This window comes from Lactuca sativa, chromosome 9, assembly GCF_002870075.4.
Source record: "Lactuca sativa cultivar Salinas chromosome 9, Lsat_Salinas_v11, whole genome shotgun sequence".
Classification (NCBI taxonomy): domain Eukaryota; kingdom Viridiplantae; phylum Streptophyta; class Magnoliopsida; order Asterales; family Asteraceae; genus Lactuca; species Lactuca sativa.
In genome coordinates, this window is record NC_056631.2 from 24,576,306 (window position 1) to 24,589,171 (window position 12,866).

Below are 12,866 nucleotides of genomic sequence, written 5' to 3' on the forward strand. Positions count from 1 at the left end.
TGCGATCGTCGATTATAGCTAGGTTAATTCCAATTTCTAATACCGATTTGTATGAGGTCGATTTTGATTTAGCCCTATGCGATTGATCTTGGAAGACATTATGGTTCAAGGAATCATACAGAGGAAATACGTACAACTTTTTAAGGAAATTGTTTTTTTTTCCAGAAAATTAAATCTATTCAAAACTATGTAGTTTTGTGGTTAAGGGTACCTAACATTATATACCCTTGAGGGTATATTCACTTTTCCCATATATATATATATATATATATATATATATATATATATATATATATATATATATATATATATATATATATATATATATATATATATATATATATATATATATATATATATATATATATATATATAGGGTTAGGTTCATGTAAGACGGCCTAATTTTGTGAGACCGTGAGACGCATTTTTTTATTTTTTTTTTATTTTTTTAATTTTTTTAGTTAATTCAAGTTCCGAAAATAATATTTAAAAAAAGAATTTTTTGATTTTTCCATTTATTTTGCATTTTAAAATTATTTTTAGAATATGTACAGTGTAATATTCTATTTAGAATATTTCACGTATTTTTCAAAAAAAATAGAAATTTTTTTTATTATATTTTAGTTAATTCAAGTTCCGAAAATAATATTTAAAAAAAGAATTTTTAGATTTTTCCATTTATTTTGCATTTTAAAATTATTTTTTAAAATATGTCAGTGTAATATTCTATTTAGAATATTTCACGTGTTTTCCAAAAAAAACGGAATTTTTTTTTTCATTTTTTTAGTTAACTCAAGTTCCGAAAATAATATTTTAAAAAAGAATTTTTGGATTTTTCTATTTATTTTGCATTTTAAAATTATTTTTAGATTTGGTCTCACGGTCTCACAAAATTAGAATGGTCTCAAATGAACCTGAACCTATATATATATATATATATATATATATATATATATATATATATATATATATATATATATATTGAAAACAAAAAAACCCTAAAAAAATCCTAAAAATCATAAAAATACATAAAAAAAATACTCAGAGATCACAAATATTTTTTGACATTTTTTACCTAAAAATCGCAGGTTTGTTTACAAAATTGCTGAAAAAAAATAAAAAAATCGATTTTTTTTTGTTTTTTTTTTCAAAAACAATTTCAGCGAAAATAAAGAAAAAGCTGTGAAAATTCATAATATAAAATCAAAAAAAAAAAAGATTTGTGATGTCTAAGTATTTTTTTTAATGCATTTTTATGATTTTTAGGGTTTCTTGTTTTCCATAAAACCTAAAGTGTTCATTCATATACAGTCCATAACGTCTAACCATGGGGTTGTACTCCCTAGGCTCCCCAAAGCCCAATGCACTTGTTAATAAACTTTTGTAGTTAGTAGATATTGTTAGAACCATAGAGGAATTATAGAAGACTTTTGGTTTCTAATGTCTACTTTAAACTTTTTATTGATATATGTTGTGACACTCTCGCATGAAATGTTTTCTTAACCCCTTAATGCTTGAAAATTTTATGATTCAGACTGTTATCCGCATTTGAACATTGAGAAGTATTTTAAATTAAACTTTGGGACCGTTTTCTGTAAACTTATACTTTGAAATAATTTTAAATGTTATTTCATATAGGTCCATGCGATGGGTGTTATAGTTCTTTTTGTTTCCAATATTGACGCAAATACCGGATTTAATTGTTCTCTTTCTATGGTGGAAGCCCATAGAACACACCCCACTGTTTTACCAAATTAAATTTGACCTAGTCAGTTTAAAGCATCATTTACCTATAACCCCATCAACCTTTTTTCTTCCTTAAACTAAGGATACAACCTCAGAATCACTAAGTTAAGCACGATATCTTTATGGGGTGATCCATAATTAAAATTTTCCATTATCATATATCTCTTATATTTTCCACAATCATTGGATGTTTTCATTATGGTCTTGAAGTTTTCCAAATTTAAGTGGTCGTAATGGGTTTGATTTTTCAAAAGTAAATATGTGCTTTAAAAACCTTTTTTACGAATTCCATTGTAACCTTATACTTGAGCATATTCACTTCTTAGCCATTGATGTTTTCCAATGTTTAAGTTGTATCAAGGTGCATACCGCGGTAGTTTAGAAAGATTTTCCCAAAATAGCATTCTAATTTCTAAGTTGACATAATTTCCAATTATTAGAATTTGTCTCTATGATTCTTTCTTGCCTTCGCATTCTTCCATTTTGTTTGACTTGAACTATCAAATTAGTCCTTCCATAATAGAAACCTACATGGTATAAACGTTACTTACCTTTCTTAGACGTTGTCTTTACTTAACCATTAGATCATTGTGCTTTGATAAGTTCCATCATTAACCATTTAGGTCTTTAAACCCCATTCATTTTTATGATTTATTGACCATTCCATTTGGTCACCACATTTTTTTCTCATTTTCTTAAAGTTATTACACACCCAACGACTATGAAGTTTCAAGTTCTTTTCAAATCTTCTTCAATTGTTTAAAAAATGTCATTTAACTCATCATATAAGTTCCAATTGTTGGATTAGGTGTCTAAGCCCATAACTATTATTGGTATGTACTTGACCCGAGAGTAACATGGTCCATTTGGGTTGCATAACATTGGAACAGTTTGGATAGACTTTTATGAGAAGAGGATATTTATGATTTATTATTATATTATAAGTTCTAATATATTAATATGAAATCATATTATTTAATTAGTATTGGTCAAGAATTAGTTTGGAATTAATTTTGTGATCAAAAGAGACTAATTAAATAAATGAGGATTGATTTGGTAAATCATTCATTCTTATAAAGTGGGCTTATGATCCATAGTTCTTCATGTTTGGCTAAACCCATGTGGTGACCCATGGATACTCAATGGAGGTTAACACCCGTGGATCATGAAGAATATGGAAAGTCATGAGTTACATGGTGCAACCCTAATGTCCACACTATATAAGAAACCCCATGGTTCCTAAAATCGGCACTTAAGGCATATGCAGAAGGGCTAGCTGATTTGTGAAGCAAGTGTTCTTCTCACAAGTTTTTCCAATTGTTGGTGGTGTTGTGTGATTCCATTTGAGGTGCAACAATTAGGGCACTAAGCTCTTAAAGGTCCAAGGCTTCCAACTACAAGAAAAGGCATGTCATCTAACTTGTTTCATTACCCAAGTATCAATGTTTTGTATGCTAGTTAGGGTAATACCTTGGAAAGTTCAAGTTTGCATGTATAATAGAGAAAACATAGATACAAGGTTTTTAGGGTTGCATGTACACCTTAGGAGTGTTAGAATGATCAAAACCCAACAGTGGTATCAGAGCCTAGGGCTGTTTTCAATTATACTTGATGCTACTTGCCTGGAAATGCTTTAAAAATCGATTTTCTGCTATTTTGGGCAGTGGACTCGCCGAGTCCACTGGGGGACTCACTGATTCCAAGTACAAAGTCATCCAACTTGCCGATTTTGTTCATATACTCGATGAGTTGGTGCTCCAGAATGCATTTTTTCGATGTTTTTGGCTGGAATTGGACTAGGATCATTACCCTAAACTGTTTTTGAACTTATAAACATGTTTTTGATGTGGTAATGATCATGCTTATCCAATTTATAAGATAGTTATCAAAGTTTTATGTTTTGTATTATTTTATACGGTTAGGCTAATTACATAAAATTTGTTTGATTTGAATTGTGTTGTTCTTATGAGTTTAATTTAGATCATAGACAAATTGTGTGATTTTCTTGTTAGAATTTTTGATCTAAATGATTTTGTTGAATTCCATAATTGTCCTCAAGTTATGGAAAATGAAAAATTTTCTTTTAAAGATATCATTAAAAGTCATAGGTTATGAACTTGAAGAGCGTTTTTCCATAAATGTTTTTATGAATTCCATAACTTGTCCTCAAGTTATGGAATGTCAAGAGTCTTTTCAAAGAATCTTTATTAAACTCATAAGTTATGGATTCCAAAAGGTTTTGGAAGTTACAAAACTTGCCCTCAAGTTTTGGGATTTGTAAATGTAAAAGTCTAACTTTTGAAACATTTAGTTCCAATCCCTAGAATTTTAAAAGTTTAAAATTCAATCTTTATACTATTATAATATTATAGGTTTAATATATATATATATATATATATATATATATATATATATATATATATATATATAAGACTAAAATCAGTCTTACAGTTAGTAGGCCTCATTCACGAAGTCGGTCTATAAGGTTACTGCTTATAAAATGACAGTTTAATGGGTGTCCACTCTTACCCACCACTTCCTTGACTGGTGGAGGGTTGTTAGCCAAACGGGTAGGATAGGACTGTAATTCTCCCTTCATTAAAAGTATAATGATAAATATAAAGTAACTAAACACCTATAAATTCCTAATCTTAGTTACTTAGGAAAATGTGAATATGGTGCTAACCCATGAAATTGCACTTTGCACCTTTTTAAGCCATTAATGGAGTGTGTGTGGTTAACCGGCACACTAATCTAGACTGACAGTGCATCGCAAAGGGTAGCTTGATGTTAATCATAGATCAATGGAGCGTGTGTGGTTAACCGACACATTGATTTGGTGGTTGTAACATTCGGTGTACCAACCTAATTTGCATGGTTATTCACACCTTGTTTGTGATCCTCGGCATCCCAGTCACAAACTTGAAGGCACAATCAAGGAGTTTCAATCCACTTAAGACCGAAAATTCTTTTTGGTTTTTCGTGGTGGAAATTGGTAATTCGTCATTTACCTACCTTTAAATATTTTGCAGTTTGGATTATGGCATCCCTCTTCCAAATTGTAAAATATTGTGTTGGGTCCTAACCTTAATATTTCATTTGGGTGTTATATTAAGGACTTAAATCAACTGACTTGAATTTCTCCCATTGTAGATGTCTAGTTCAGGCAACTATGGTCTTCCCAAATCTTATAGAATAAGCTTTCCTCTTGAAGATGATGTCCCGTTATTGGATCGTGGAAGTCATACTTCACTTCCTCCACTTCCTCCAATAATTCTCCCTAAGTCACAAGTTCTAGGTCACTCGAAGCCCTATTGGCAGGAAGGAAAGTCTATGTGTACTCACGTCTTGGAGATGAAGTCACATATTGACAGGCTGAGAGTATTGGGTGTCGAAGTCTCAAGGAAGTTGGTTGTTGACTGGGTTCTTCAATCACTTCCTTAGTCATATAATGAGCTCATTAAGGACTACTATGTGACAGACCACGACATGACCCTTGTTGATCTTACCTATTTGCTTGTTGCTAGTAAATCAACAATGATTTGGCGCACTGGAAAAGCAAATTTGATTGGAAGATCTACTCCCCAAAATTCCATGGACATTGACAATGGAAACATTGGAAGTCCAGAAAAGATTTCTCTTTCCAAGGGAAAGAAAAAGTCTAAGTCTAAGATTGTCCCGTGTACCATTCCCAAAGAGTCCATATGTTTTTGTTGCCAAGGGAAAGGGTATTGGTTGCGAATTTCCCCTGACTACCTGAAAGATCCGCGAGAAGGTAGAATCGAAAAGTTTGACTCTGCTTCAGGTAAGTCTACTATATAACTCTATTAAGTTCTTAAATGATGATTCTTAGTACATGATGTGAATAGGTTGCATTTTTATGTTTTGTAGGATCAGGCAAAGGGAAGGAAGCTTAAAGGAAGAGTATGATGAATCTGATCGTGAAGATGGATTTCAATAGCATGGTTCGAAGATCGGATTTTTGAGCTATTACTTAGGATTTATGATAGATTGCTAGGAAATATGTAATGACATAGTTTTCATTTGTGATTGCATTGTAAGGAAAAGTTTTTCTGCATTTTATAAATAAATAAAATTTTGTTTTATTTTATTATATCTCCTTGCAATGGCATTTGTGAAAATTGATGGTTGTATGTTTCTATGTTAGCAATATGAATTTGATTTTTTCGTTTGTGGTAATGTCGAGTATTTGCCAAATAAGGAAATATTCTCATCACCCAAGTTTCAATTGGACAAAAACTTGGAATCATGCAAGTTGTATTGTATGATGAATGAGAATTTTCATCTTTGGTAAATTAAGACTGATTCCTTGTTCACATGTATATGTGAGTCAAGTGAAGGACTAGGGGATCGGGTACACTGGATGTGCGTTGATCAAGATCCACCACAAAGATCAATAAGATTATTCGTCATGATTTACTAAAGTTTAGTAATCATGGTTATTCTTACAAGTTTAAGTCACTACAAGAAACACTACTAGAAAAAAGCACTTTAATGACGCGCAAACAATGACACGCGCTGATAGACGATACGCATTTGTGCGTGGCCTAAAAAATAATGTCAGTTTTGCAAAATATGAAGGATAGAGGGCACCGCATTTGTGCGTGCCCTAAAATTAGTGTCAGAAGAGAAAAAAAAATGCGGAGGGCACCGTTCATAAAACGTGTGTCATCTAAGAGTGTTGCTTTATAATTTTTTAATGAAACACGCGTTTTAAGTGGGATTTCACCCGCCTATATTGGATCCCAAAAATTAACCCCCCCCCCCCCCCGCCTCTTCCGATTAGCAAGAAAAAGCCCTAGGGCGTTGGTCTTCATAGCAGCATCGCACCACCACCCAACCTCCGATCTCGCACCGCCAACTGTCTCCGACCATCTTCTCCAACCATTTGGGAGAAGTTGTTTCCAAACGTTTCAACATTTCATTATGTTTTACCAGCTTCTAAACCAATTTTCCCTTCCATCTTACGAAGACATCCTATTTTTCTTCTTCGGCGATTCCCCCCTTCTCCTCTAATTACTTTCTCGGCTTCTCCCCTGACTTACAACAAGAAAACCCTAGTTCTTTCCTTTAACTCGTCTTCGCAAAATCAAGCGCATACAACCATCATGTATGAGAGTACGTCTGTTTTCTTCCTCTTACAATCGCTAAGCCCTAACATCGAAAATTGAAAGTCAATTGACCCTCCGTTCGAAGAAAAAGGTAAGAATTTTCCTTTATTTATTCCATTCCGTTACTTTGACCTCATATTCTTCTGTTCTTCGTCTTTTTTCTTCCAAATTATCAACTCTAGCCCTATACTGTGTTTTCTTTAAATGGAGAACCATTCAATTTAGGGCTTGATTGCAATTTTCTCCACGAAGCCCTTCTTCAGTAGTCAACTTTTTCATCTTTTTCTGAAGGACCAATGCCCTTCTTTAGTGATTTCAGGATCCATGTAAGTATCAATGTTGAATTCATCTTTTTCCGATTGCTTTTCCATCTCAGAATGCAAATAGGTCTGGAACTTTACATCATCTGTGATTTTAAGGGATGAACTTTCTTTTAAAGACCTTGCAAATTCCTTCTCGCTTTTTGATTTTCCACTTAGAACTAATACAACAGGTCGTTGGGACTCCATGTTTGCTATAAAAAAGCACGATCCAGTTAGTATACACATATCATAAACACTGGATTCTGCAATCTTAGATGATAGTGATACTTAAATTGTAATACTTAAATTGGTGTGTTTAAGAATTTATAGGTCCCACATGAAGGAACAATGTGTGATCTGTTAAGGTCAGATCCAGATGATAGATGCGGGTAGGGGTTCTCTCCACATGGGGCTGGTACACATTCGGACAAGACATCGCGTCTCACTTCAACTATACAAATGGGCTTACTCTCATCTCCACAGCTCACCAGCTTTTCATGGAGGGTTTCAACTGGTGTCATGTATATTTACTTAATTAGCCCTCCATCCCTCTATCCCTATTTAATGATAATTATTAGGCTTATTAATAATTTTCTTATTGATATTAGGACAAGAATGTGGTGACAGTGTTCAGTGCTTCTTACTTCAAAAACAGAGTTGGATCAGTATTGGGGGAGTCGCAAGTCATGGGGCCCCAACAACACGGTGCTTCTTACCTCAAATATGGATTTACATTATCAACAAACCAATTTTGACTCCTTCCTTTTCAAATATGGTTGTTCTTTTTAGTTATTTTAACAATATTTTGTGACCAATTATTATTTTTGAATGTTGACAGTATGACCTCATTGGCAAGTTGCGTTCTATTAAGCATTATCTTCTTACGGATCAGGTTAAATTTTGATTATTGTGTTTTTGTAGTTTAATTTTTTTGAAAACACCAGTGGTGGTAGCGATGATGGTAGTGGCACTTTCTTTTTGTTAATTTTTTTTTCAGAAAGATTACTTTAGCCATGACATGTGGAGTTCTTGTAATATAGATGTGGACCCAAATCTAGGTAAAACGTATTTTGTATAACTGGAAAGTTTTTTCTTTACAGATTAATCATCATCTAAAAATGAAAAAAAAAATGAAAATTATAAGAAAAAGAATTATATCAATATTATTTATCTTCTATCTTCTATATTCTATAAAAAATGAAAAAAAGTGTAATTCATATTTAATTTACACTTTACAGCTTTTGCTGTTGATTTTGCTATTGTTTGGGCAAAACTTGAGCATAAAGGATTTCATTCCAACCATCAAGAACACCAGCTAAACACCAATAACCAATGGAATCATGGAATGGAAAAAGGAAGGAATGAAATAAAATGAGTTTTATATATTTTATGTAAATACAATTACTTAATTATGTACATAATTTTAATTAAAATTAACGAACCATTACATTACTTTCCAGATTCCATCATATACGAGACACCACCTAAATGAGGTCTTAGGTTCAAATGTTTGTGGACATTGTGGTCTACTTTGTTGGCACTTATCAAAAACGTTTTTTTTCAAATTTTAAAGTTATTGTGAAAGCTTAACATGGGTCTTTCTTTCTGTTTTAGATACACATTGTTGCTTCATGGTTGAATGAGCAACATTTGAGCAAAAAGTCAAAGAGAAAGAGATAATGTACAAGAGCTACAGAGACGAACATAGGGGTGTGGTTGACACTGGCAATAATAAAATTTGTTTTAAAGAACTTGGTGTTGTTCGGGCCATGGGTACCAACCACTTTTCCCCTGATGTGGTTTTTATCGTCTCTAGAGGCTTTAGAACAGATTGACTTTGTTGGTTCTCAAGAGCATGCATTGATAGGTTTTGCATCTGACTAAGTTTTAGATTGCTCTTGGGATTTTACAGGTATCAGATGGTTTATGATGCTTTATTATCGGGGTTTGCTGGTTTTCGACCATATTACCCCTGCACTTACAACAGATTACTTCATCTTTGGTCACTTTTATTTGTGTATGAATTTTCTAGCTCATGAAAACAGTCGAGTATTCAAATTCAACTAAAAAATTTCTTTTGCATATCTAACCCGCAAAGCGGGATTCTTCCCTAGTTTGGTTAAAAAGAAGACATTTTAAGAGTTATGGTTTTGTTATGGTTTTGTTGTATATGTATTAGGTTATCCAAAGATCATTCACAAAGATCTTATAGTCTTAATTATATGTCAGCAACTCAGCATCCAGAGATCTATAAAAGGTAAAAATATCAAAAATGTTATTACAGTGATTTAAATTTCATCTAGTTCATAAGATGGTTTAAAAAGAAAAGGAAAGGGTACTTTGGTCCATGTATTGAATTTTGGTGTACTAGCTGCAAGTTTAAGAGGATTACATGTAATCAAAACTTGGTTATTTGGAGAAGCAAAACTTGTGAAGCGTATTCTTTGTAGAATCTTCATTTTCTTATTATGAACAAGTTGAATTTGGGGGAGGCCATGCTAATGTCTGTGTCCTTATTTTTCCATTATAATATAACATTTTCTATCTAATAAACAATTAACTTAAAATATTTCTTACCTTCTTCCTAGGCTCATGGGAACTCATTCCAGAAGAAGATTTTGCTACTGTTTGGATTTAGGGGAGGCCATGCTTCTACTTCTTCCATGGAAGTTCTATCCCCATTTTGCAAATTCAGCCATGATTTCTTAACTCTGATATAAATTATCTGTTAATTGCAGTTCTCAGTTTGCACTGCGTTCATACCTCTACATTATGTTCCATTATATGGTGGGTTGGCCAGCTTCACAGATGTATAATTGGCTCGATGAGGAAAAAGTAATACAATTCAACACTTTCTATAATCATTCCAATTCCATTTATATCCCTGTTAATTTCTACTTCCATTAACATAATCAATCTATTGATTTCTTCATCACATTCTAGGTAAGAGTATTCTATGCTGTGAGAATCTTTCTTGGCCTTCTTTCTGTCATATATGAAGCTACTTTAGTAGTAGCACTTTCTAGAAAGTATGGGAAACGCCTTGCTTGTTACACACTCGCCCTTTTATGCTTAACAAGTGATTGCTTTTTTGCTAGCACAAGTAAGTTCCCAAATGCAAGAATTATCAATCTAATTTCATTTTCATATTAAGTCTTTTTCATAACTTTTACAGGTTTTTTGCCAAGTTCTTTTTCTATGTATGCAATTTCTCTCTCTTCAGCATTGTTTCTTTTTAGGATGCATGCCATGGCTGTTGCTGTTGCAGCAACTGGAGTTATTATTGGTTGGCCATTTTCAGTCCTTGCTTTTCTTCTAGTAACAGTCTACTCTCTGCTTCGAAAATTCAAAAGGGCATTTATATCAGGGGCATTTATGTCAATTACACTTTTGGTACGTAATCTTTTATAAAAAAGTAGTTTCTAACTCTCTACTTCGAATTATTACAACTTTTCATTTTTTGCACCTAAGTTTCTCTCTTTCCTTTTTCTCATGACAAGTTTACATTTTACAAGACTTTACCTTGGGTTTCAATAATTACAAAGAGCTCTACATTTAATTGTATAAACATGTGGTAGAATACAAGTTCTAAGATTTCTAACATGACCCGAAATTACCACCAAAATATTAAATCTTTGCAACAAATAAATTCAAAATTGAAACTAACTTAGCATCTAACTATATATACACATGTGTTAAGAGTTCTTGAAAAGTGTTTGTCTTCGATCATGCACGTCATAATCCTGCCATCAGAGTTGACCTTGTAGCCTCCCATTTCATCTCTGCAGCTTTTCCACTACCACGGAAGTATGAATAAACTTGCTGCATATCCATAACAAACCACATACATTGAAATTAAAGAAAAAAAGGGGAAGATCATGATCTGATCAGAAGATGAAGATCAATATTTCAAACCTGAATAACCCAGATGCTGATTGCCGTTTCAATGAAAAATAGTCCAAATCCAATGAGGTAGATACCGTGAAAATGAAGTCGAATGATGAACATATAATGTTGAATAAGTGTTTTCTTTTAAATATTACTACGTGCCCCAAAAAAGTATAACCTTGGAATTCCTAATATGATGTAGATAACAACACATAGCCAGATGGTCATTAATTTAGTGTACCTCATTTAGTGAAACTTACCTTCTTTAAAGCAACAATCTTTCCAGTTTCAAGGTCTCGAGCTCTGTACACGCTGTTGTAAGTCCCCTGTATTTTACAATTCCTTTTATAGATTGCATGCATTCATATAAACCAACCAAAATCCCTTTATTACATTGTTTCTTATTTGCAGCTGACAGAAGCATTTGGGAAGTTCTATGGAAGCTCAAAACAGGGAACCAGCAATGATAAATCTCGTGCTGGTGTTCATGACAACCGCATCAAGTATATATCACCATTCTTACTTTTTTTTCTAATTTAATTTATTCTTCTTAATTTTAATGTAGTTGCTATCTTATTGTAGGCACACATAGGTTTTCTCTTTGGTAACTCAATTTTACCCATTTGAGGAGATAAGTTTGTTATTATTTTTTTGCTTTTTTCCTTTCTGAGTGTGGATATGGAAACTTCATGCACAATTTTATTATAATTATTTTCCAGGTCATATGAATGATTAAATGTCGACACTCTACATGCACCTGAATTCTATATTTTGTGGTGCTTGTAGAGTGTCATGTATTGATTGATTAATGGTTTGGTTGAACACAAGTCACATGATACTTCATGCATAGTTTGGATCATATTAAATTGTTAATGGTTAAGTTTAGAATTCAAGCGATGTCTAATGTTTAGTGATCAATTTCACAGGTGATGACCTTACATGTGACAATGCAAATCTTGAAGGTGAATCAGGGTCACGCACAATTCTTGGTAGACAGGTCAAAGGAATTGTCACAGAGCAGGTTGTTATAATGCTTCACCTGTTCAAAATAGCAATTTACTCTCTTTATTTTGTTTATTGTAACATTATATATTGTAAGAAGTAGAATTGTATGACATTAAATTTTATGCAATGGATTGTATTTTTTATATGGTATTTTATTTCTATTATGAGACATTAAATGCAAATTTAATTTAAAAATTAATAAATATATATATTTTTAAAACATTTAAATTTACGATATGCAAAAATGTGTGTCATCTTCATTTATGACATGGCCTTTCTTGACAGGGGTTTTAATGATACGCATTGTGTGTCATTAACACGCGCGTCGTAAGGTTACGACACGCGAATGCGTGTCGTCTTCCTTTATGACAGGGCCTTCCTTGATACACATTGCGTGTCGTAAACGCGCGTCGTAATTGCACGTCGTAAATGAGCGTCGTCTCTCTTTATGACAGGGTCTTCCTTGACGCGCATTTGCGCGTCGTCTGAGCCTTTTACGATGCGCAATGAGCATCATAAAAGGTTGTTTTTCTAGTAGTGAAAAAGACCCTTTTACGACGCGCAAAACACGACGCTCTTTGATTTATGTTACGCATTAGAGAGCGACATTAAAAAAGTGTCATCTCTTCAAAAAAATCTAAGGATTTAGGTCGCGCATTACTTAGTGCCCCTAAATTAATGTCTCATGTAAAAATATTAAAAACACGGAAGGCACTTGTGCGTCGTCTGTGAATGTCGTTTTATATTTTTTTTATAAGAAATGCGCGTCTCGGAGGGAAAATGAAATCCCCAA

The 12,866-nt window shown here is 32.9% G+C and overlaps 1 long non-coding RNA gene across 9 annotated transcripts; it reads left to right on the forward strand.

Annotated features, from left to right (window-relative positions):
• The first annotated feature begins 6,549 nt into the window (after positions 1-6,549).
• Positions 6,550-12,216, forward strand: LOC111881166 (uncharacterized). Of its 9 annotated transcripts, none has more exons than XR_008226357.1 (13): positions 6,550-6,969; positions 7,511-7,701; positions 7,789-7,885; positions 8,019-8,072; positions 8,178-8,238; positions 8,795-9,437; positions 9,769-10,015; positions 10,124-10,283; positions 10,420-10,573; positions 10,969-11,152; positions 11,271-11,385; positions 11,480-11,571; positions 11,651-12,216. It is a non-coding gene; the product is annotated as an uncharacterized LOC111881166 (long non-coding RNA). The 9 variants fall into 9 exon arrangements; XR_008226350.1 differs by lacking the exon at positions 8,178-8,238 and having other exon boundaries at positions 11,651-11,672; positions 11,995-12,216; XR_008226352.1 differs by lacking the exon at positions 8,178-8,238 and having other exon boundaries at positions 8,795-9,092; positions 9,360-9,437.
• The last annotated feature ends 650 nt before the right edge of the window (positions 12,217-12,866 follow it).